This window comes from Schistocerca americana, chromosome 3 (genome assembly GCF_021461395.2).
Source record: "Schistocerca americana isolate TAMUIC-IGC-003095 chromosome 3, iqSchAmer2.1, whole genome shotgun sequence".
In the NCBI taxonomy this organism is placed as follows: domain Eukaryota; kingdom Metazoa; phylum Arthropoda; class Insecta; order Orthoptera; family Acrididae; genus Schistocerca; species Schistocerca americana.
Window position 1 is genome coordinate 960,829,623 of NC_060121.1, and position 25,448 is coordinate 960,855,070.

Consider the following 25,448-nt stretch of genomic DNA (forward strand, 5'->3'; position numbering starts at 1 on the left):
CAGGATTGTTTACGCGATTTGGCGTTGCGAGTGACGTCACAGCCCGATTTGTTGCCCACTCTGAAGCGATTTCAAGCTCAGCTTTTAATTGACATGCGTGCCGCTAGTGATGGGGTGACCGTCCGCAGTCAGCCTGCAGGTTTTGTTGCTGGGGAACCTCTGTCCATTTATCATTTAAACCGGGAACGGAAACGCCGCGAACGTTTGCGCATTACTGTTTGGCAGTTGCGGAACGGCGGTCGGACTTCTGTACAGTCGGAAATTGAACACGATATCTTTGAACATTTTGCATCGCTTTTCCGTGCTGTTGACGTTGATTCCGATACGTTGCGAGATTTCTTGCGGGTTGTTCCACATGTTTTAACTCGCCCGGACAGGCATCTTTTGAATGACGTCTATACGTCTGATGAAGTTTTCGACGCCGTTCGGCGGAGTCCCAAAGGGAAGTCTCCGGGTCCCGATGGGATTCCTGCGGAATTTTATTCGAAATTTTTTCCTCTTTTAAGTGAGATTTTAGTGGATTTAGCGAACGATCTTCGCAATGGTGTGACTGTACCACCTGCTTTTGTGGAGGGGGTTGTGACGCTTGTTCCCAAATCCCGTGCTGTACCTCATATCGATGCTGTCCGTCCGATTACTTTATTAAATGCTGATTATAAGATCGTTACGCGTTGCGTCGCTCAGCGACTTAAAAACGTCTTGCCGACCGTACTTAGTGATCAGCAAACATGTGCGGTCCGAGATCGGAATATCTTTGACGCTATCCTTGCTTACAGAGACTGTATAGGATATGTGAAAAGTGCTCGGCTCCGGACAGCGGCGATTTTATTAGTTGACTTTAAAAATGCTTTTGACCGCATTAGTCATTTTTATTTGCGTCGGGTTATGGTACGCATGGGGTTTGGTTATCTATTTACCCGATTCGTGACGCATTTGTTGCAACCTGCTACTTCCCGTATATGTGTCAATGGTCGTCTCACTCCTGCTTTTCGTGTGGGTCGCTCTGTGCGGCAGGGGTGTCCGCTTTCCATGGCGCTTTTTGCCATTGCGCTGGATCCCCTCCTCCGTTCTATCAGTCAGGAATGTCGCGGCATTCAGATGGGGACTACCAGATTGGTTTGTCGCGCATATGCTGATGACCTTGGCGTATTTATTGAACATATCGACGACGTTGACAGGTTGCATGTTGTTTTGCACAACTTTGGAAAAGCTACGGGGGCGGTTATCAATCCCCGGAAAACTGTGCTTTTGCCGCTCACCGCCCGCGCACGTACCCTGCATAGGGATTGGTTTTGTGTCCAGCAGCAGCCTACCGTTCTTGGGATACTTCTATCTTCGAACCCACAGCAGATGGCAGCCTTGAATTGGCGGCCTACGCTGTATCGGATTCGTGCGGTTGCCAGGATCTATGCGGTCCGGAATGTGGCCCTTCGGGATAAGGTGCATTTGATAAATGTCAATATCTTGGCGAGAGCATGGTACCTTGCGCAGGTTCTCCCGGTTCCCAAGCAGTTGGGGCGCGCCATCCAACAGGCGGTTTACTGGTTTTTATGGAGGGGGGAGATTTTCAAGGTATCGCATGCTGTCTGCACCTTGGACCTGTCCGATGGCGGTTTAGGACTAGTTGATTTTTCCGCCAAATGTGCGGCCCTTTTTTGGAAGCGAACTACTGCTGTTATTCAGAAAGCTCCTTGCGGTCCCACTGCGTTTGTTTTTAATCGTTACCGTCCTCTTTCTGAAGTGGCCCCTGTTTCTGTGTCGCACATCCCGTTCTACCTTTCTTATGTGCGCCGCTACTTTCTTGATAATAGTTACCTGGCGCTTTATGACATCTCCGTCCACACGGTTAGCGCTGTCTACACGGCTTTCCGCGGACCTCCCATTCGCTGCAAGTGGGAGTATCGGTTGCCACGCTGCAACTGGGTGGCAGTGTGGAAAAACCTCGCCAGTGACGTTCTCCCGGTTTCCGTCCACGCGGTGTGGTACAAGGTGGTGCATCGCACCATCCCTACCAACTCCAAACTGCATTCTATTAATCTCATCCCGTTTGGTGGGTGTGACGTGTGTACTGCCGACGACACTATTGAACACCGCTTTGCGTGTGACCGCTTCCGCCGTGTTTGGGAAGTCGCCAGGGACATGATTCGTTTGATTCAGAGGGTAGACACTCGCACTGTTACTGTGGATGCTGTCTTAATTCCGCAGTGTGACGTCTACCCCACCACCAAGCGCAATGCCACGGTGTGGATCCTTGGCCACACGGTTTTTGCTATCTTCTCCCTCAAGTTGTCTACCGATCTGGACTTTCTCACTTATTTATGGACCCAACATACCCAGATTCAGGCATCACCACACTATCGGCGAACTTTTGCTAATTTTTTGCAGGTCGCACTAGCGCATGCTTTTGCGCGGCTTTCCGTACCTGAGTAGCATGGACGTTTTTCTCTTATCTTTTCTCTTGCCTTTGAGCGACACAATATGAATATGTCTTACTGCGATCTTCCCAAGTTATTCTGGAACGAAAATTGACGTACCTTGAATACCGCACGAAAACAGAAGTCTTTTCAGTTTTTTTTCTCTGGCCGTTATTGCCAAACGTCTTGTTTGCCATGTGTGTCCGTATTATTAGTTTCATTATTAGTTTTTTTTTCCGTTTTGGGGCGTGACGGGATTTTTACTGAAGTTTCAGTTCTCAGTCTTGGTGGTGACTGTTTGAGTTTTTTTTTTTTTCTACATTTTCTCATTTCTTTATTGTGGAGCATTCCAAAGTCTCGTCACGTGTCTGTGCTCGACATTCTTTCACCTTTTGTCGGTGTGGCATTTCACACCGGTGTCTCGCATTTTAGTTTTGTTTTACGGTCAATATGAGTGTTGACGGGTGTGGGGGCGACACTGTGGCCAGGCCTCAGGCACATTGACCCCTGCCCTCATTGCCGCCGCCTGCCTGCCACGCTCCTTGCCCGAACGTTTGTCTATCGATGACTTTTCTTTTCCGGTGGATGCTTCGCCCTGGTTGCGTTTTAATTAATTATTTTTTGTGGACAGTCGTCACTGTCGGTTGTTGCGGCGTGAAGCCGTCTTTTCTTTCCTTATATTTTCTCTATCTTGCGTATCAATGGGAAGCATTCTCCCCCTCGTTTCTCACGCATTGGAGGACTATTTCCCCTTTTGTTACATGACCAGGACGCCATACTGTCACAATTGCTACATATGCGCCTCGCCGATGACGGCGGTCATTACACAGTGTCCACCGGTTCACCTCGAGGGAGCCACCAGTACCTTTTATAGCCATTGAAGCTCGCCAAAAGACGGCAATTCATGGAGAGAGTAAAGGCCGGGCTATAAGGGGAGATGGGAGGCCCGTAACAAAAAAAAAAAAAAAAAAAAAAGGTGCTGTTGGCTCCCTTCTTTTTTTTGTTATTATGTCGCTACCCCTGGCAGCCCAATAAAAAAAGAAAGGTGCTGTTGGATCCCTTACATTTTCTCCTTTTTGCATCGCTACCCCTGCCAGCCCTCTTTTCATACTACCTTTCCGTTGTGACAAAGATGCTTCCTTCAGCAATTTAAACGTGCCAAGAAATCCTTGACAATAACGAAACACTACGAATGGACAGATGTGATCTGAAATAAGCCAGGGCCTCCTACTGTTTCGTAGCAGTGCAAAGTTCCAACAAAAAAAAATTGAAAATAAACGACTGTAATAAACATAAGATACGATATTAATGGCCTCAGCTCGAAGAAGAATGTGCCAAGGAAGATTTCCAAAGAGTCTCTGGAGATAACAAAACAGTACGAACCGACAGATACGTTCTGAAATACGTCAGGGCTTATTGTTTTGTTGCATTGTACGACTGCAGATTTGTAAACAAAAATTTCTCTTTCGTCGCTAGAAGAGATGGATGCTTTGGCGACCCTCCTGTGTCCTGCGTCCCTGTTTTCGCACCTTTCCACGGCACGGCGCTGCCCTACCCGCCGCAAACGGCGTCTCGGACACGCCCGTTAGGCCCACGGCCGTCTCGCAGATGTTTGTCGTGCTTGTACTGTCATATGGGCCACGACCCGAGCGGCAGCGAGCGGCAGTCGAGCAACGGGGATAGGAATGGTGCGAATGCACTGCGAACCACGCAGACACCTGGTGTGAGGCGAGGCGAGGAAGCCCACATCGCTACCAGTGGCGCCCTCCAGCACGACACTGCCACACCCCGCACAGGCCCTCCGCTGGACACCAGGGACAAGATGCGCCCTCCGCTAGTGTCGAAGGCTGCACGCGCCCAGCGAATGACAGGACGTGCAACGAGCAGCAGTGCGTCTCACACACGCGGCGGTGCGCCCGCTAATTCGGCCGTCGCTCCGCTGGGACGCCGGGCGCGCCCCCCGCGCCGTCCTCGAGGAGCTGGCTGTCGCGGAAGGAAGTGCTTTCGTCAAATGCGGCGGAAAACTAACATTTTGTGTATTGGGAGAGAAGTCGAACGCGTATTCTGCCGTGCTCCTACATTACATGAGTGCCAACGGCCATACCATGATGATTGCACCGGTTCTCGTCCGATCACCGAAGTTAAGCATCATTGGGCCCGGTTAGTAATTGGATGGGTGACCGCCTGGGAAACCCGGGTGCTGTTGGCTCCCTTCTTTTTTTTGTTATTATGTCGCTACCCCTGGCAGCCCAATAAAAAAAGAAAGGTGCTGTTGGATCCCTTACATTTTCTCCTTTTTGCATCGCTACCCCTGCCAGCCCTCTTTTCATACTACCTTTCCGTTGTGACAAAGATGCTTCCTTCAGCAATTTAAACGTGCCAAGAAATCCTTGACAATAACGAAACACTACGAATGGACAGATGTGATCTGAAATAAGCCAGGGCCTCCTACTGTTTCGTAGCAGTGCAAAGTTCCAACAAAAAAAAATTGAAAATAAACGACTGTAATAAACATAAGATACGATATTAATGGCCTCAGCTCGAAGAAGAATGTGCCAAGGAAGATTTCCAAAGAGTCTCTGGAGATAACAAAACAGTACGAACCGACAGATACGTTCTGAAATACGTCAGGGCTTATTGTTTTGTTGCATTGTACTACTGCAGATTTGTAAACAAAAATTTCTCTTTCGTCGCTAGAAGAGATGGATGCTTTGGCGACCCTCCTGTGTCCTGCGTCCCTGTTTTCGCACCTTTCCACGGCACGGCGCTGCCCTACCCGCCGCAAACGGCGTCTCGGACACGCCCGTTAGGCCCACGGCCGTCTCGCAGATGTTTGTCGTGCTTGTATTGTCATATGGGCCACGACCCGAGCGGCAGCGAGCGGCAGTCGAGCAACGGGGATAGGAATGGTGCGAATGCACTGCGAACCACGCAGACACCTGGTGTGAGGCGAGGCGAGGAAGCCCACATCGCTACCAGTGGCGCCCTCCAGCACGACACTGCCACACCCCGCACAGGCCCTCCGCTGGACACCAGGGACAAGATGCGCCCTCCGCTAGTGTCGAAGGCTGCACGCGCCCAGCGAATGACAGGACGTGCAACGAGCAGCAGTGCGTCTCACACACGCGGCGGTGCGCCCGCTAATTCGGCCGTCGCTCCGCTGGGACGCCGGGCGCGCCCCCCGCGCCGTCCTCGAGGAGCTGGCTGTTGCGGAAGGAAGTGCTTTCGTCAAATGCGGCGGAAAACTAACATTTTGTGTATTGGGAGAGAAGCCGAACGCGTATTCTGCCGTGCTCCTACATTACATGAGTGCCAACGGCCATACCATGATGATTGCACCGGTTCTCGTCCGATCACCGAAGTTAAGCATCATTGGGCCCGGTTAGTACTTGGATGGGTGACCGCCTGGGAAACCCGGGTGCTGTTGGCTCCCTTCTTTTTTTTGTTAATATGTCGCTACCCCTGGCAGCCCAATAAAAAAAGAAAGGTGCTGTTGGATCCCTTACATTTTCTCCTTTTTGCATCGCTACCCCTGCCAGCCCTCTTTTCATACTACCTTTCCGTTGTGACAAAGATGCTTCCTTCAGCAATTTAAACGTGCCAAGAAATCCTTGACAATAACGAAACACTACGAATGGACAGATGTGATCTGAAATAAGCCAGGGCCTCCTACTGTTTCGTAGCAGTGCAAAGTTCCAACAAAAAAAAATTGAAAATAAACGACTGTAATAAACATAAGATACGATATTAATGGCCTCAGCTCGAAGAAGAATGTGCCAAGGAAGATTTCCAAAGAGTCTCTGGAGATAACAAAACAGTACGAACCGACAGATACGTTCTGAAATACGTCAGGGCTTATTGTTTTGTTGCATTGTACGACTGCAGATTTGTAAACAAAAATTTCTCTTTCGTCGCTAGAAGAGATGGATGCTTTGGCGACCCTCCTGTGTCCTGCGTCCCTGTTTTCGCACCTTTCCACGGCACGGCGCTGCCCTACCCGCCGCAAACGGCGTCTCGGACACGCCCGTTAGGCCCACGGCCGTCTCGCAGATGTTTGTCGTGCTTGTACTGTCATATGGGCCACGACCCGAGCGGCAGCGAGCGGCAGTCGAGCAACGGGGATAGGAATGGTGCGAATGCACTGCGAACCACGCAGACACCTGGTGTGAGGCGAGGCGAGGAAGCCCACATCGCTACCAGTGGCGCCCTCCAGCACGACACTGCCACACCCCGCACAGGCCCTCCGCTGGACACCAGGGACAAGATGCGCCCTCCGCTAGTGTCGAAGGCTGCACGCGCCCAGCGAATGACAGGACGTGCAACGAGCAGCAGTGCGTCTCACACACGCGGCGGTGCGCCCGCTAATTCGGCCGTCGCTCCGCTGGGACGCCGGGCGCGCCCCCCGCGCCGTCCTCGAGGAGCTGGCTGTTGCGGAAGGAAGTGCTTTCGTCAAATGCGGCGGAAAACTAACATTTTGTGTATTGGGAGAGAAGCCGAACGCGTATTCTGCCGTGCTCCTACATTACATGAGTGCCAACGGCCATACCATGATGATTGCACCGGTTCTCGTCCGATCACCGAAGTTAAGCATCATTGGGCCCGGTTAGTAATTGGATGGGTGACCGCCTGGGAAACCCGGGTGCTGTTGGCTCCCTTCTTTTTTTTGTTATTATGTCGCTACCCCTGGCAGCCCAATAAAAAAAGAAAGGTGCTGTTGGATCCCTTACATTTTCTCCTTTTTGCATCGCTACCCCTGCCAGCCCTCTTTTCATACTACCTTTCCGTTGTGACAAAGATGCTTCCTTCAGCAATTTAAACGTGCCAAGAAATCCTTGACAATAACGAAACACTACGAATGGACAGATGTGATCTGAAATAAGCCAGGGCCTCCTACTGTTTCGTAGCAGTGCAAAGTTCCAACAAAAAAAAATTGAAAATAAACGACTGTAATAAACATAAGATACGATATTAATGGCCTCAGCTCGAAGAAGAATGTGCCAAGGAAGATTTCCAAAGAGTCTCTGGAGATAACAAAACAGTACGAACCGACAGATACGTTCTGAAATACGTCAGGGCTTATTGTTTTGTTGCATTGTACTACTGCAGATTTGTAAACAAAAATTTCTCTTTCGTCGCTAGAAGAGATGGATGCTTTGGCGACCCTCCTGTGTCCTGCGTCCCTGTTTTCGCACCTTTCCACGGCACGGCGCTGCCCTACCCGCCGCAAACGGCGTCTCGGACACGCCCGTTAGGCCCACGGCCGTCTCGCAGATGTTTGTCGTGCTTGTATTGTCATATGGGCCACGACCCGAGCGGCAGCGAGCGGCAGTCGAGCAACGGGGATAGGAATGGTGCGAATGCACTGCGAACCACGCAGACACCTGGTGTGAGGCGAGGCGAGGAAGCCCACATCGCTACCAGTGGCGCCCTCCAGCACGACACTGCCACACCCCGCACAGGCCCTCCGCTGGACACCAGGGACAAGATGCGCCCTCCGCTAGTGTCGAAGGCTGCACGCGCCCAGCGAATGACAGGACGTGCAACGAGCAGCAGTGCGTCTCACACACGCGGCGGTGCGCCCGCTAATTCGGCCGTCGCTCCGCTGGGACGCCGGGCGCGCCCCCCGCGCCGTCCTCGAGGAGCTGGCTGTTGCGGAAGGAAGTGCTTTCGTCAAATGCGGCGGAAAACTAACATTTTGTGTATTGGGAGAGAAGCCGAACGCGTATTCTGCCGTGCTCCTACATTACATGAGTGCCAACGGCCATACCATGATGATTGCACCGGTTCTCGTCCGATCACCGAAGTTAAGCATCATTGGGCCCGGTTAGTACTTGGATGGGTGACCGCCTGGGAAACCCGGGTGCTGTTGGCTCCCTTCTTTTTTTTGTTATTATGTCGCTTCCCCTGGCAGCCCAATAAAAAAAGAAAGGTGCTGTTGGATCCCTTACATTTTCTCCTTTTTGCATCGCTACCCCTGCCAGCCCTCTTTTCATACTACCTTTCCGTTGTGACAAAGATGCTTCCTTCAGCAATTTAAACGTGCCAAGAAATCCTTGACAATAACGAAACACTACGAATGGACAGATGTGATCTGAAATAAGCCAGGGCCTCCTACTGTTTCGTAGCAGTGCAAAGTTCCAACAAAAAAAAATTGAAAATAAACGACTGTAATAAACATAAGATACGATATTAATGGCCTCAGCTCGAAGAAGAATGTGCCAAGGAAGATTTCCAAAGAGTCTCTGGAGATAACAAAACAGTACGAACCGACAGATACGTTCTGAAATACGTCAGGGCTTATTGTTTTGTTGCATTGTACGACTGCAGATTTGTAAACAAAAATTTCTCTTTCGTCGCTAGAAGAGATGGATGCTTTGGCGACCCTCCTGTGTCCTGCGTCCCTGTTTTCGCACCTTTCCACGGCACGGCGCTGCCCTACCCGCCGCAAACGGCGTCTCGGACACGCCCGTTAGGCCCACGGCCGTCTCGCAGATGTTTGTCGTGCTTGTACTGTCATATGGGCCACGACCCGAGCGGCAGCGAGCGGCAGTCGAGCAACGGGGATAGGAATGGTGCGAATGCACTGCGAACCACGCAGACACCTGGTGTGAGGCGAGGCGAGGAAGCCCACATCGCTACCAGTGGCGCCCTCCAGCACGACACTGCCACACCCCGCACAGGCCCTCCGCTGGACACCAGGGACAAGATGCGCCCTCCGCTAGTGTCGAAGGCTGCACGCGCCCAGCGAATGACAGGACGTGCAACGAGCAGCAGTGCGTCTCACACACGCGGCGGTGCGCCCGCTAATTCGGCCGTCGCTCCGCTGGGACGCCGGGCGCGCCCCCCGCGCCGTCCTCGAGGAGCTGGCTGTTGCGGAAGGAAGTGCTTTCGTCAAATGCGGCGGAAAACTAACATTTTGTGTATTGGGAGAGAAGCCGAACGCGTATTCTGCCGTGCTCCTACATTACATGAGTGCCAACGGCCATACCATGATGATTGCACCGGTTCTCGTCCGATCACCGAAGTTAAGCATCATTGGGCCCGGTTAGTAATTGGATGGGTGACCGCCTGGGAAACCCGGGTGCTGTTGGCTCCCTTCTTTTTTTTGTTATTATGTCGCTACCCCTGGCAGCCCAATAAAAAAAGAAAGGTGCTGTTGGATCCCTTACATTTTCTCCTTTTTGCATCGCTACCCCTGCCAGCCCTCTTTTCATACTACCTTTCCGTTGTGACAAAGATGCTTCCTTCAGCAATTTAAACGTGCCAAGAAATCCTTGACAATAACGAAACACTACGAATGGACAGATGTGATCTGAAATAAGCCAGGGCCTCCTACTGTTTCGTAGCAGTGCAAAGTTCCAACAAAAAAAAATTGAAAATAAACGACTGTAATAAACATAAGATACGATATTAATGGCCTCAGCTCGAAGAAGAATGTGCCAAGGAAGATTTCCAAAGAGTCTCTGGAGATAACAAAACAGTACGAACCGACAGATACGTTCTGAAATACGTCAGGGCTTATTGTTTTGTTGCATTGTACTACTGCAGATTTGTAAACAAAAATTTCTCTTTCGTCGCTAGAAGAGATGGATGCTTTGGCGACCCTCCTGTGTCCTGCGTCCCTGTTTTCGCACCTTTCCACGGCACGGCGCTGCCCTACCCGCCGCAAACGGCGTCTCGGACACGCCCGTTAGGCCCACGGCCGTCTCGCAGATGTTTGTCGTGCTTGTATTGTCATATGGGCCACGACCCGAGCGGCAGCGAGCGGCAGTCGAGCAACGGGGATAGGAATGGTGCGAATGCACTGCGAACCACGCAGACACCTGGTGTGAGGCGAGGCGAGGAAGCCCACATCGCTACCAGTGGCGCCCTCCAGCACGACACTGCCACACCCCGCACAGGCCCTCCGCTGGACACCAGGGACAAGATGCGCCCTCCGCTAGTGTCGAAGGCTGCACGCGCCCAGCGAATGACAGGACGTGCAACGAGCAGCAGTGCGTCTCACACACGCGGCGGTGCGCCCGCTAATTCGGCCGTCGCTCCGCTGGGACGCCGGGCGCGCCCCCCGCGCCGTCCTCGAGGAGCTGGCTGTTGCGGAAGGAAGTGCTTTCGTCAAATGCGGCGGAAAACTAACATTTTGTGTATTGGGAGAGAAGCCGAACGCGTATTCTGCCGTGCTCCTACATTACATGAGTGCCAACGGCCATACCATGATGATTGCACCGGTTCTCGTCCGATCACCGAAGTTAAGCATCATTGGGCCCGGTTAGTACTTGGATGGGTGACCGCCTGGGAAACCCGGGTGCTGTTGGCTCCCTTCTTTTTTTTGTTATTATGTCGCTTCCCCTGGCAGCCCAATAAAAAAAGAAAGGTGCTGTTGGATCCCTTACATTTTCTCCTTTTTGCATCGCTACCCCTGCCAGCCCTCTTTTCATACTACCTTTCCGTTGTGACAAAGATGCTTCCTTCAGCAATTTAAACGTGCCAAGAAATCCTTGACAATAACGAAACACTACGAATGGACAGATGTGATCTGAAATAAGCCAGGGCCTCCTACTGTTTCGTAGCAGTGCAAAGTTCCAACAAAAAAAAATTGAAAATAAACGACTGTAATAAACATAAGATACGATATTAATGGCCTCAGCTCGAAGAAGAATGTGCCAAGGAAGATTTCCAAAGAGTCTCTGGAGATAACAAAACAGTACGAACCGACAGATACGTTCTGAAATACGTCAGGGCTTATTGTTTTGTTGCATTGTACGACTGCAGATTTGTAAACAAAAATTTCTCTTTCGTCGCTAGAAGAGATGGATGCTTTGGCGACCCTCCTGTGTCCTGCGTCCCTGTTTTCGCACCTTTCCACGGCACGGCGCTGCCCTACCCGCCGCAAACGGCGTCTCGGACACGCCCGTTAGGCCCACGGCCGTCTCGCAGATGTTTGTCGTGCTTGTACTGTCATATGGGCCACGACCCGAGCGGCAGCGAGCGGCAGTCGAGCAAAGTCGGGACAAGTCGGGACGGGGACAGGGATAGGAATGGTGCGAATGCACTGCGAACTACGCAGACACCTGGTGTGAGGCGAGGCGAGGCGAGGCGAGGAAGCCCACATCGCTACCAGTGGCGCCCTCCAGCACGACACTGCCACACCCCGCACAGGCCCTCCGCTGGACACCAGGGACAAGATGCGTCCTCCGCTAGTGTCGAAGGCTGCACGCGCCCAGCAACACCTCGCTGCTGAGCGCGGTGTACTTCCGTCTGCGACTTGGTCGGCGGCGCCTCGTGTGCCGTCTGTCTTCTGCCTCGCGGCTACATTTCATCAAGTCCGTAAGTAATGGAAAGTTTCTATGATGCTAGTGAAGAGCGTGAAAATAACGTACAATGTGAATTCGATAGTTCCGTTGGCAAACCGTCCGCGTTCGAAATTCATCGTTGGATACTCGAGGAATTGTGTTTATCGACCGATGACGTTCTTGGTGTTCAGTTTGACACTTTTATTAATTCTGTGTTTTTGAAGTTGAAAACTCCGGAATTATGTGATACTGTTGTCAATGTTAATGATGGCGTCCGTAAATTTAGACATCTAGACGGTCGCATTAGTAACGTAAATATTTCTCATGGTGGGTTTGGCCTTCGAAATGTTCGTGTGTTTAACTTGCCTTTTGAAATCCGGAATGACACAATATCTCGTCATTTGCGGCCGTACGGGACCGTCCTATCTGTTACTAAAGAAAAGTGGTCCTCCGCCTATGTTTTTCAAGTTGAAAATGGCGTGAGGAGTGTAAAGATGGTCGTACGTCAACATATTCCGTCCTTCTTGCTAGTTAATGGTCATCGTGCTTTCATAACATATAGTGGTCAACCTCAGACGTGTTCTTTTTGTGGTGCTGTCGGTCATTACCGACAAAACTGCCCTAAACGCAGGCCGCCTGTTCAGTTGCCACGTGAGGATATTTTAGGTGGGCCTAGTTTTGCCTCTGTTGCCGCGACGAGTTTAGGTTCCGCCCCCCCCCCGCACGTGTGCCACTCGCGGCCGCCCCCCCTGTAACGGCCGCCGCTGACGCCATGGATACGTCTGTTCCCGGTAGTGACTCTGTTTCTGTACCTCTTGTTGAGCCCTCTGTGGTCTCGGATGTGACAACTGTACCTATTACTAAAAAACCGGTAGTGGACGATGTTTCACCGGAATCCGTGCCGCTGTCGGCCGTTGTTCCGCATCCTGTCCCGGTTGCGGAACCCGATAAATCGGCGGTTGTTCCAACTCCCGTCCCCGACAGTGTCCCTGCTGCCAGTGATGTTGTTGTTGACAGTGAGGCTTTTACTGCGCCTAAACCCCGTAGAGACCGGAATGTTGCTCGGGCTTCTGGCACACCGCGTTTGCGTAGTGCCAGTAGTTCTGCTTCTTTCGATACGCGTGGTGTTTCGGCCAAAAATCGGAGTCCGTCTCCGGTGGCGCGTTCTCCTGCCCCCCCTCACGCTCAGTCGGTTGGTCAACCGACCTCCCGACAGCCGGCCGCGCGCTCCGGGGCCGATCTCGGCCAGCGCCCGTCTCAGGGAGGGGGCGGCAGGCGCCAGGCGAAAAAGCAGCAATCTTCCCGCACCCAGCCGGAGGGAGCTGTAGTAACTGCCACGCAACAACGTGATATCACGGTTCAACACCTAAAAACATTTTTGAGTCAGCCGTTTTCCGCTGCTGATTCCGACATGGCGGTAGATCCGCCTGTGTCTGTGACACCCCCCCCCCCTTACCAACAAAACGAAAGGCCGAAGATTCGCACCATCGTCGTGCCCCCCCTTCCACCCACGATTTGGTGCCGGCCTTATCTTCTGATGTCGTAATGCCCGCTGTGGAGCATTGCGTCGCAGGGGATCCCGTCACAGTTTCCGGGACCCCACCGCCCCCGCCCCTCCCTCCTAGTCAATCACGGGCATGGTCGGAGGATGTTGAGGCAGGTGATTCCCATTAGTGCGACTCTTTATATGTCCTTCCCCCTCCACGCACGTTGGTATATTTTATTGTGTTTTAAGCGTTTTCATGTTTTTCTGTTATTGTTTTTTTTCCTGTGTTCTACGTGTATATGTTTCCCGATTGTAGCCAGTGGAACATTTTAACGGTAAATCTTAATAAGCTGCGAAATCCGCAGAAAGCTGCGCTTCTTAAGGATTTTTTGTATGATAATCACTGTCACGTCGCCTTCTTACAAGAGGTGACTTGTGAAGCGCTTTTATATTTGAACGATTTTACTGATTTTATTGTGATTGACAATGTTGCGCCTGATTCTGATACGGGCACTGCCATTTTAGTACGTTCTGGCTTACCTGTTTCTAATGTTGACATTTTACCGACCGGTCGTGCTGTTGCCTGTACCATTTTTGGCATTGTGTTTGTGAATGTGTACGCTCCGTCGGGAAATGTTAAACCGGCCAGGGCTGAATTTTATGGTAGGGATTTATGTCAGCTTTTATCCAGAAATGTCGATACTTTAATCGTCGGGGGTGATTTTAATTGTGTTTTAGACGACAGAGATCAGGAGCCGCGTCCGAACAAATGTCACGAACTGGGTGCTTTGGTCGCTAGCTTTCATTTGCTTGACACGTGGCGTGTTTTACACCCCGATTTCACTTATTTCACATATTTTTACGGTGCGGGGCGTAGCCGCCTCGATCGCATTTATGTGTCTAGGCAGCTGTCTGCCCGTGTTTGTACTGCTGACGTGACTCCTGTCGTATTTTCCGACCACTCCAGTTATTCCTGTCGTCTTTTATTACCTCGTTTGTGTGTTCCTCGTCGTACTAATTTGTGGAAGTTTAATTGTAGTTTATTGAATGACGACCATTTTGTGACTAGTTTTACCCGTATGTGGCAGAGGTTGATGCGGACTCGCGACGGTCATAGTAGCACCATTGAGTGGTGGGTTGCGATCGCTAAGCCGGCGATTCGCAACTTTTTAATCGATTATAGCCGTGAGGCGGCACGCTGGCGGCGGGCGACGGCTCGCTTCCGCCAGGATTGTTTACGCGATTTGGCGTTGCGAGTGACGTCACAGCCCGATTTGTTGCCCACTCTGAAGCGATTTCAAGCTCAGCTTTTAATTGACATGCGTGCCGCTAGTGATGGGGTGACCGTCCGAAGTCAGCCTGCAGGCTTTGTTCCTGGGGAACCTCTGTCCATTTATCATTTAAACCGGGAACGCAAACGCCGCGAACGTTTGCGCATTCATGTTTGGCAGCTGAGAAACGGCGGTCGGACTTCTGTCCAGTCGGAAATTGAACGCGATATTTTTGAACATTTCGCTTCGCTTTTCTGTGCTGTAGACGTTGATTCCGACGCGTTGCGAGAATTCTTGCGGGTTGTTCCCCATGATTTAACTCGCCCGGACAGGGATCTTTTAAATGACGTCTATACGTCTGATGAAGTTTTCGACGCCGTTCGGCGGAGTCCCAAAGGGAAGTCTCCGGGTCCCGATGGGATTCCTGCGGAATTTTATTCGAAATTTTTTCCTCTTTTAAGTGAGATTTTAGTGGATTTAGCGAACGATCTTCGCAATGGTGTGACTGTACCAACTGCTTTTGTGGAGGGGGTTGTGACGCTTGTTCCCAAATCCCGTGCTGTACCTCATATCGATGCTGTACGTCCGATTACTTTATTAAATGCTGATTACAAGATCGTTACGCGTTGCGTCGCTCAGCGACTTAAAAACGTCTTGCCGACCGTACTTAGTGATCAGCAAACATGTGCGGTCCGAGATCGGAATATCTTTGACGCTATCCTTGCTTACAGAGACTGTATAGGATATGTGAAAAGTGCTCGGCTCCGGACAGCGGCGATTTTATTAGTTGACTTTAAAAATGCTTTTGACCGCATTAGTCATTTTTATTTGCGTCGGGTTATGGTACGCATGGGGTTTGGTTATCTATTTACCCGATTCGTGACGCATTTGTTGCAACCTGCTACTTCCCGTATATGTGTCAATGGTCGTCTCACTCCTGCTTTTCGTGTGGGTCGCTCCGTGCGGCAGGGGTGTCCGCTTTCCATGGCGCTTTTTGCCATTGCGCTGGATCCCCTCCTCCGTTCTATCAGTCAGGAATGTCGCGGCATTCAGATGGGGACTACCAGATTGGTTTGTCGCGCATATGCTGATGACCTTGGCGTATTTATTGAACATATCGACGACGTTGACAGGTTGCATGTTGTTTTGCACAACTTTGGAAAAGCTACGGGGGCGGTTATCAATCCCCGGAAAACTGTGCTTTTGCCGCTCACCACCCGCGCACGTACCCTGCATAGGGACTGGTTTTGTGTCCAGCAGCAGCCTACCGTTCTTGGGATACTTCTATCTTCGAACCCACAGCAGATGGCAGCCTTGAATTGGCGGCCTACGCTGTATCGGATTCGTGCGGTTGCCAGGATCTATGCGGTCCGGAATTTGGCCCTTCGGGATAAGGTGCATTTGATAAATGTCAATATCTTGGCGAGAGCATGGTACCTTGCGCAGGTTCTCCCGGTACCCAAGCAGTTGGGGCGCGCCATCCAACAGGCGGTTTACTGGTTTTTATGGAGGGGGGAGATTTTTAAGGTATCGCATGCTGTCTGCACCTTGGACCTGTCCGATGGCGGTTTAGGACTAGTTGATTTTTCCGCCAAATGTGCGGCCCTTTTTTGGAAGCGAACTACTGCTGTTATTCAGAAAGCTCCTTGCGGTCCCACTGCGTTTGTTTTTAATCGTTACCGTCCTCTTTCTGAAGTGGCCCCTGTTTCTGTGTCGCACATCCCGTTCTACCTTTCTTATGTGCGCCGCTACTTTCTTGATAATAGTTACCTGGCGCTTTGTGACATCTCCGTCCACACGGTTAGCGCTGTCTGCACGGCTTTCCGCGGACCTCCCATTCGCTGCAAGTGGGAGTATCGGTTGCCACGCTGCAACTGGGTGGCAGTGTGGAAAAACCTCGCCAGTGACGTTCTCCCGGCTTCCGTCCACGCGGTGTGGTACAAGGTGGTGCATCGCACCATCCCTACCAACTCCAAACTTCATTCTATTAATCTCATCCCGTCTGGTGGGTGTGACGTGTGTACTGCCGACGACACTATTGAACACCGCTTTGCGTGTGACCGCTTCCGCCGTGTTTGGGAAGTCGCCAGGGACATGATTCGTTTGATTCAGAGGGTGGACACTCGCACTGTTACTGTGGATGCTGTCTTAATTCCGCAGTGTGACGTCTACCCCACCACCAAGCGCAATGCCACGGTGTGGATCCTTGGCCACACGGTTTTTGCTATCTTCTCCCTCAAGTTGTCTACCGATCTGGACTTTCTCACTTATTTATGGACCCAACATACCCAGATTCAGGCATCACCACACTATCGGCGAACTTTTGCTAATTTTTTGCAGGTCGCACTAGCGCATGCTTTTGCGCGGCTTTCCGTACCTGAGTAGCATGGACGTTTTTCTCTTATCTTTTCTCTTGCCTTTGAGCGACACAATATGAATATGTCTTACTGCGATCTTCCCAAGTTATTCTGGGACGAAAATTGACGTACCTTGAATACCGCACGAAAACAGAAGTCTTTTCAGTTTTTTTCTCTGGCCGTTATTGCCAAACGTCTTGTTTGCCATGTGTGTCCGTATTATTAGTTTCATTATTAGTTTTTTCCCGTTTTGGGGCGTGACGGGATTTTTTACTGAAGTTTCAGTTCTCAGTGTTGGTGGTGACTGTTTGAGTTTTTTCTACGTTTTCTCATTTCTTTATTGTGGAGCATTCCAAAGTCTCGTCACGTGTCTGTGCTCGACACTCTTTCACCTTTTGTCGGTGTGGCATTTCACACCGGTGTCCCGCATTTTAGTTTTGTTTTACGGTCAATATGAGTGTTGACGGGTGTGGGGGCGGCACTGTGGCCAGGTCTCAGGCACATTGACCCCTGCCCTCATTGCCGCCGCCTGCCTGCCACGCTCCTTGCCCGACCGTTTGTATAACGCTGGCTTTTCTTTTCCGGTGGATGCTTTGCCCTGGTTGCGTTTTCATTAATTAATTATTTTTTGTGGACAGTTGTCACTGTCGGTTGTTGCGGCGTGAAGCCGTCTTTTCTTTCCTTATCCTTTTTCTCTTTCTTGCGTATCAACGGGAAGCATTCTCCCCCTCGTTTCTCACGCATTGGAGGACTATTTCCCTTTTGTTACATGACCAGGACGCCATACTGTCACAATTGCTACATATGCGCCTCGCCGATGACGGCGGTCATTGAACAGTGTCCACCGGTTCACCTCGAGGGAGCCACCAGTACCTTTTATAGCCATTGAAGCTCGCCAAAAGACGGCAATTCATGGAGAGAGTAAAGGCCGGGCTATAAGGGGAGATGGGAGGCCCGAAACAAAAAGAAAAAGAAAGAAAAAAAAAAAAAAAAGAAAAAAAAAAGAAAAAAAAAAAGGTGCTGTTGGCTCCCTTCCTTTTTTGTTTTGTTTTGTTGTTATGTCGCTACCTCTGCCAGCCCAATTTTCAAACTGCCTTTCTGTTGTGACAAAGATGCTTCCTTAAGCATTTTAAACTACTGCAATGGTACGAAAATGCAGTAATTAACTCATTGTGAGGGAGAATGAAAAAAAAAAGAAAAAAAAAAAAAGGTGCTGTTGGCTCCCTTTTTTTTTTTTTTTGTTATTATGTCGCTACCCCTGGCAGCCCAATAAAAAAAAAAAGGTGCTGTTGCCTCCCTTACATTTTCTCCTTTTTGCATCGCTCCCCCTGCCAGCCCTCTTTTCATACTACCTTTCCGTTGTGACAAAGATGCTTCCTTCAGCAATTTAAACGTGCCAAGAAATCCTTGACAATAACGAAACACTACGAATCGACAGATGTGATCTGAAATAAGCCAGGGCCTCCTACTGTTTCGTAGCAGTGCAAAGTTCCAACAAAAAAAAAAATTGAAAATAAACGACTGTAATAAACATAAGATACGATATTAATGGCCTCAGCTCGAAGAAGAATGTGCCAAGGAAGATTTCCAAAGAGTCTCTGGAGATAACAAAACAGTACGAACCGACAGATACGTTCTGAAATACGTCAGGGCTTATTGTTTTGTTGCACTGTACGGCTGCAGATTTGTAAACAAAAATTTCTCTTTCGTCGCTAGAAGAGATGGATGCTTTGGCGACCCTCCTGTGTCCTGCGTCCCTGTTTTCGCACCTTTCCACGGCACGGCGCTGCCCTACCCGCCGCAAACGGCGTCTCGGACACGCCCGTTAGGCCCACGGCCGTCTCGCAGATGTTTGTCGTGCTTGTACTGTCATATGGGCCACGACCCGAGCGGCAGCGAGCGGCAGTCGAGCAAAGTCGGGACAAGTCGGGACGGGGACAGGGATAGGAATGGTGCGAATGCACTGCGAACTACGCAGACACCTGGTGTGAGGCGAGGCGAGGCGAGGCGAGGAAGCCCACATCGCTACCAGTGGCGCCCTCCAGCACGACACTGCCACACCCCGCACAGGCCCTCCGCTGGACACCAGGGACAAGATGCGTCCTCCGCTAGTGTCGAAGGCTGCACGCGCCCAGCAACACCTCGCTGCTGAGCGCGCTGTACTTCCGTCTGCGACTTGGTCGGCGGCGCCTCGTGTGCCGTCTGTCTTCTGCCTCGCGGCTACATTTCATCAAGTCCGTAAGTAATGGAAAGTTTCTATGATGCTAGTGAAGAGCGTGAAAATAACGTACAATGTGAATTCGATAGTTCCGTTGGCAAACCGTCCGCGTTCGAAATTCATCGTTGGATACTCGAGGAATTGTGTTTATCGACCGATGACGTTCTTGGTGTTCAGTTTGACACTTTTATTAATTCTGTGTTTTTGAAGTTGAAAACTCCGGAATTATGTGATACTGTTGTCAATTTTAATGATGGCGTCCGTAAATTTAGACATCTAGACGGTCGCATTAGTAACGTAAATATTTCTCATGGTGGGTTTGGCCTTCGAAATGTTCGTGTGTTTAACTTGCCTTTTGAAATCCGGAATGACACAATATCTCGTCATTTGCGGCCGTACGGGACCGTCCTATCTGTTACTAAAGAAAAGTGGTCCTCCGCCTATGTTTTTCAAGTTGAAAATGGCGTGAGGAGTGTAAAGATGGTCGTACGTCAACATATTCCGTCCTTCTTGCTAGTTAATGGTCATCGTGCTTTCATAACATATAGTGGTCAACCTCAGACGTGTTCTTTTTGTGGTGCTGTCGGTCATTACCGACAAAACTGCCCTAAACGCAGGCCGCCTGTTCAGTTGCCACGTGAGGATATTTTAGGTGGGCCTAGTTTTGCCTCTGTTGCCGCGACGAGTTTAGGTTCCGCCCCCCCCCGCACGTGTGCCACTCGCGGCCGCCCCCCCCTGTAACGGCCGCCGCTGACGCCATGGATACGTCTGTTCCCGGTAGTGACTCTGTTTCTGTACCTCTTGTTGAGCCCTCTGTGGTCTCGGATGTGACAACTGTACCTATTACTAAAAAACCGGTAGTGGACGATGTTTCACCGGAATCCGTGCCGCTGTCGGCCGTTGTTCCGCATCCTGTCCCGGTTGCGGAACCCGATAAATCGGCGGTTGTTCCAACTCCCGTCCCCGACAGTGTCTCTGCTGCCAGTGATGTTGTTGTTGACAGTGAGGCTTTTACTGCGCCTAAACCCCGTAGAGACCGGAATGTTGCTCGGGCTTCTGGCACACCGCGTTTGCGTAGTGCCAGTAGTTCTGCTTCTTTCGATACGCGTGGTGTTTCGGCCAAAAATCGGAGTCCGTCTCCGGTGGCGCGTTCTCCTGCCCCCCCTCACGCTCAGTCGGTTGGTCAACCGACCTCCCGACAGCCGGCCGCGCGCTCCGGGGCCGATCTCGGCCAGCGCCCGTCTCAGGGAGGGGGCGGCAGGCGCCAGGCGAAAAAGCAGCAATCTTCCCGCACCCAGCCGGAGGGAGCTGTAGTAACTGCCACGCAACAACGTGATATCACGGTTCAACACCTAAAAACATTTTTGAGTCAGCCGTTTTCCGCTGCTGATTCCGACATGGCGGTAGATCCGCCTGTGTCTGTGACACCCCCCCCCCCCCTTACCAACAAAACGAAAGGCCGAAGATTCGCACCATCGTCGTGCCCCCCCTTCCACCCACGATTTGGTGCCGGCCTTATCTTCTGATGTCGTAATGCCCGCTGTGGAGCATTGCGTCGCAGGGGATCCCGTCACAGTTTCCGGGACCCCACCGCCCCCGCCCCTCCCTCCTAGTCAATCACGGGCATGGTCGGAGGATGTTGAGGCAGGTGATTCCCATTAGTGCGACTCTTTATATGTCCTTCCCCCTCCACGCACGTTGGTATATTTTATTGTGTTTTAAGCGTTTTCATGTTTTTCTGTTATTGTTTTTTTTCCTGTGTTCTACGTGTATATGTTTCCCGATTGTAGCCAGTGGAACATTTTAACGGTAAATCTTAATAAGCTGCGAAATCCGCAGAAAGCTGCGCTTCTTAAGGATTTTTTGTATGATAATCACTGTCACGTCGCCTTCTTACAAGAGGTGACTTGTGAAGCGCTTTTATATTTGAACGATTTTACTGATTTTATTGTGATTGACAATGTTGCGCCTGATTCTGATACGGGCACTGCCATTTTAGTACGTTCTGGCTTACCTGTTTCTAATGTTGACATTTTACCGACCGGTCGTGCTGTTGCCTGTACCATTTTTGGCATTGTGTTTGTGAATGTGTACGCTCCGTCGGGAAATGTTAAACCGGCCAGGGCTGAATTTTATGGTAGTGATTTATGTCAGCTTTTATCCAGAAATGTCGATACTTTAATCGTCGGGGGTGATTTTAATTGTGTTTTAGACGACAGAGATCAGGAGCCGCGTCCGAACAAATGTCACGAACTGGGTGCTTTGGTCGCTAGCTTTCATTTGCTTGACACGTGGCGTGTTTTACACCCCGATTTCACTTATTTCACATATTTTTACGGTGCGGGGCGTAGCCGCCTCGATCGCATTTATGTGTCTAGGCAGCTGTCTGCCCGTGTTTGTACTGCTGACGTGACTCCTGTCGTATTTTCCGACCACTCCAGTTATTCCTGTCGTCTTTTATTACCTCGTTTGTGTGTTCCTCGTCGTACTAATTTGTGGAAGTTTAATTGTAGTTTATTGAATGACGACCATTTTGTGACTTGTTTTACCCGTATGTGGCAGAGGTTGGTGCTGACTCGCGACGGTCATAGTAGCACCATTGAGTGGTGGGTTGCGATCGCTAAGCCGGCGATTCGCAACTTTTTAATCGATTACAGCCGTGAGGCGGCACGCTGGCGGCGGGCGACGGCTCGCTTCCGCCAGGATTGTTTACGCGATTTGGCGTTGCGAGTGACGTCACAGCCCGATTTGTTGCCCACTCTGAAGCGATTTCAAGCTCAGCTTTTAATTGACATGCGTGCCGCTAGTGATGGGGTGACCGTCCGAAGTCAGCCTGCAGGCTTTGTTCCTGGGGAACCTCTGTCCATTTATCATTTAAACCGGGAACGCAAACGCCGCGAACGTTTGCGCATTCATGTTTGGCAGCTGAGAAACGGCGGTCGGACTTCTGTCCAGTCGGAAATTGAACGCGATATTTTTGAACATTTCGCTTCGCTTTTCTGTGCTGTAGACATTGATTCCGACGCGTTGCGAGAATTCTTGCGGGTTGTTCCCCATGATTTAACTCGCCCGGACAGGGATCTTTTAAATGACGTCTATACGTCTGATGAAGTTTTCGACGCCGTTCGGCGGAGTCCCAAAGGGAAGTCTCCGGGTCCCGATGGGATTCCTGCGGAATTTTATTCGAAATTTTTTCCTCTTTTAAGTGAGATTTTAGTGGATTTAGCGAACGATCTTCGCAATGGTGTGACTGTACCAACTGCTTTTGTGGAGGGGGTTGTGACGCTTGTTCCCAAATCCCGTGCTGTACCTCATATCGATGCTGTACGTCCGATTACTTTATTAAATGCTGATTACAAGATCGTTACGCGTTGCGTCGCTCAGCGACTTAAAAACGTCTTGCCGACCGTACTTAGTGATCAGCAAACATGTGCGGTCCGAGATCGGAATATCTTTGACGCTATCCTTGCTTACAGAGACTGTATAGGATATGTGAAAAGTGCTCGGCTCCGGACAGCGGCGATTTTATTAGTTGACTTTAAAAATGCCTTTGACCGCATTAGTCATTTTTATTTGCGTCGGGTTATGGTACGCATGGGGTTTGGTTATCTATTTACCCGATTCGTGACGCATTTGTTGCAACCTGCTACTTCCCGTATATGTGTCAATGGTCGTCTCACTCCTGCTTTTCGTGTGGGTCGCTCTGTGCGGCAGGGGTGTCCGCTTTCCATGGCGCTTTTTGCCATTGCGCTGGATCCCCTCCTCCGTTCTATCAGTCAGGAATGTCGCGGCATTCAGATGGGGACTACCAGATTGGTTTGTCGCGCATATGCTGATGACCTTGGCGTATTTATTGAACATATCGACGACGTTGACAGGTTGCATGTTGTTTTGCACAACTTTGGAAAAGCTACGGGGGCGGTTATCAATCCCCGGAAAACTGTGCTTTTGCCGCTCACCACCCGCGCACGTACCCTGCATAGGGACTGGTTTTGTGTCCAGCAGCAGCCTACCGTTCTTGGGATACTTCTATCTTCGAACCCACAGCAGATGGCAGCCTTGAATTGGCGGCCTACGCTGTATCGGATTCGTGCGGTTGCCAGGATCTATGCGGTCCGGAATTTGGCCCTTCGGGATAAGGTGCATTTGATAAATGTCAATATCTTGGCGAGAGCATGGTACCTTGCGCAGGTTCTCCCGGTACCCAAGCAGTTGGGGCGCGCCATCCAACAGGCGGTTTACTGGTTTTTATGGAGGGGGGAGATTTTTAAGGTATCGCATGCTGTCTGCACCTTGGACCTGTCCGATGGCGGTTTAGGACTAGTTGATTTTTCCGCCAAATGTGCGGCCCTTTTTTGGAAGCGAACTACTGCTGTTATTCAGAAAGCTCCTTGCGGTCCCACTGCGTTTGTTTTTAATCGTTACCGTCCTCTTTCTGAAGTGGCCCCTGTTTCTGTGTCGCACATCCCGTTCTACCTTTCTTATGTGCGCCGCTACTTTCTTGATAATAGTTACCTGGCGCTTTGTGACATCTCCGTCCACACGGTTAGCGCTGTCTGCACGGCTTTCCGCGGACCTCCCATTCGCTGCAAGTGGGAGTATCGGTTGCCACGCTGCAACTGGGTGGCAGTGTGGAAAAACCTCGCCAGTGACGTTCTCCCGGCTTCCGTCCACGCGGTGTGGTACAAGGTGGTGCATCGCACCATCCCTACCAACTCCAAACTTCATTCTATTAATCTCATCCCGTCTGGTGGGTGTGACATGTGTACTGCCGACGACACTATTGAACACCGCTTTGCGTGTGACCGCTTCCGCCGTGTTTGGGAAGTCGCCAGGGACATGATTCGTTTGATTCAGAGGGTGGACACTCGCACTGTTACTGTGGATGCTGTCTTAATTCCGCAGTGTGACGTCTACCCCACCACCAAGCGCAATGCCACGGTGTGGATCCTTGGCCACACGGTTTTTGCTATCTTCTCCCTCAAGTTGTCTACCGATCTGGACTTTCTCACTTATTTATGGACCCAACATACCCAGATTCAGGCATCACCACACTATCGGCGAACTTTTGCTAATTTTTTGCAGGTCGCACTAGCGCATGCTTTTGCGCGGCTTTCCGTACCTGAGTAGCATGGACGTTTTTCTCTTATCTTTTCTCTTGCCTTTGAGCGACACAATATGAATATGTCTTACTGCGATCTTCCCAAGTTATTCTGGGACGAAAATTGACGTACCTTGAATACCGCACGAAAACAGAAGTCTTTTCAGTTTTTTTCTCTGGCCGTTATTGCCAAACGTCTTGTTTGCCATGTGTGTCCGTATTATTAGTTTCATTATTAGTTTTTTCCCGTTTTGGGGCGTGACGGGATTTTTTACTGAAGTTTCAGTTCTCAGTCTTGGTGGTGACTGTTTGAGTTTTTTCTACGTTTTCTCATTTCTTTATTGTGGAGCATTCCAAAGTCTCGTCACGTGTCTGTGCTCGACACTCTTTCACCTTTTGTCGGTGTGGCATTTCACACCGGTGTCCCGCATTTTAGTTTTGTTTTACGGTCAATATGAGTGTTGACGGGTGTGGGGGCGGCACTGTGGCCAGGCCTCAGGCACATTGACCCCTGCCCTCATTGCCGCCGCCTGCCTGCCACGCTCCTTGCCCGACCGTTTGTATAACGCTGGCTTTTCTTTTCCGGTGGATGCTTCGCCCTGGTTGCGTTTTCATTAATTAATTATTTTTTGTGGACAGTTGTCACTGTCGGTTGTTGCGGCGTGAAGCCGTCTTTTCTTTCCTTATCCTTTTTCTCTTTCTTGCGTATCAACGGGAAGCATTCTCCCCCTCGTTTCTCACGCATTGGAGGACTATTTCCCTTTTGTTACATGACCAGGACGCCATACTGTCACAATTGCTACATATGCGCCTCGCCGATGACGGCGGTCATTGAACAGTGTCCACCGGTTCACCTCGAGGGAGCCACCAGTACCTTTTATAGCCATTGAAGCTCGCCAAAAGACGGCAATTCATGGAGAGAGTAAAGGCCGGGCTATAAGGGGAGATGGGAGGCCCGAAACAAAAAGAAAAAGAAAGAAAAAAAAAAAAAAAAAAAAAGGTGCTGTTGGCTCCCTTCCTTTTTTGTTTTGTTTTGTTGTTATGTCGCTACCTCTGCCAGCCCAATTTTCAAACTGCCTTTCTGTTGTGACAAAGATGCTTCCTTAAGCATTTTAAACTACTGCAATGGTACGAAAATGCAGTAATTAACTCATTGTGAGGGAGAATGAAAAAAAAAAAGAAAAAAAAAAAAAAGGTGCTGTTGGCTCCCTTTTTTTTTTTTTTTTGTTATTATGTCGCTACCCCTGGCAGCCCAATAAAAAAAAAAAGGTGCTGTTGCCTCCCTTACATTTTCTCCTTTTTGCATCGCTC

At 50.5% G+C, this 25,448-nt stretch overlaps 6 non-coding genes across 6 annotated transcripts; all 6 read left to right on the top strand.

The window, feature by feature from the left end:
- Positions 1–4,504: 4,504 nt before the first annotated feature.
- LOC124608120 lies at positions 4,505–4,623 on the top strand. Its single transcript, XR_006978876.1, has one exon. It is a non-coding gene; the product is annotated as a 5S ribosomal RNA (ribosomal RNA).
- Positions 4,624–5,725: 1,102 nt separating this feature from the next.
- Positions 5,726–5,844, top strand: LOC124607762. Its single transcript, XR_006978844.1, has one exon. It is a non-coding gene; the product is annotated as a 5S ribosomal RNA (ribosomal RNA).
- A 1,102-nt stretch (positions 5,845–6,946) lies between these two features.
- LOC124608132 lies at positions 6,947–7,065 on the top strand. The gene has a single exon (XR_006978877.1). It is a non-coding gene; the product is annotated as a 5S ribosomal RNA (ribosomal RNA).
- A 1,102-nt stretch (positions 7,066–8,167) lies between these two features.
- LOC124607797 lies at positions 8,168–8,286 on the top strand. Its single transcript, XR_006978845.1, has one exon. It is a non-coding gene; the product is annotated as a 5S ribosomal RNA (ribosomal RNA).
- A 1,102-nt stretch (positions 8,287–9,388) lies between these two features.
- On the top strand, positions 9,389–9,507 carry LOC124608144. The gene has a single exon (XR_006978878.1). It is a non-coding gene; the product is annotated as a 5S ribosomal RNA (ribosomal RNA).
- Positions 9,508–10,609: 1,102 nt separating this feature from the next.
- LOC124607808 lies at positions 10,610–10,728 on the top strand. Its single transcript, XR_006978846.1, has one exon. It is a non-coding gene; the product is annotated as a 5S ribosomal RNA (ribosomal RNA).
- The last annotated feature ends 14,720 nt before the right edge of the window (positions 10,729–25,448 follow it).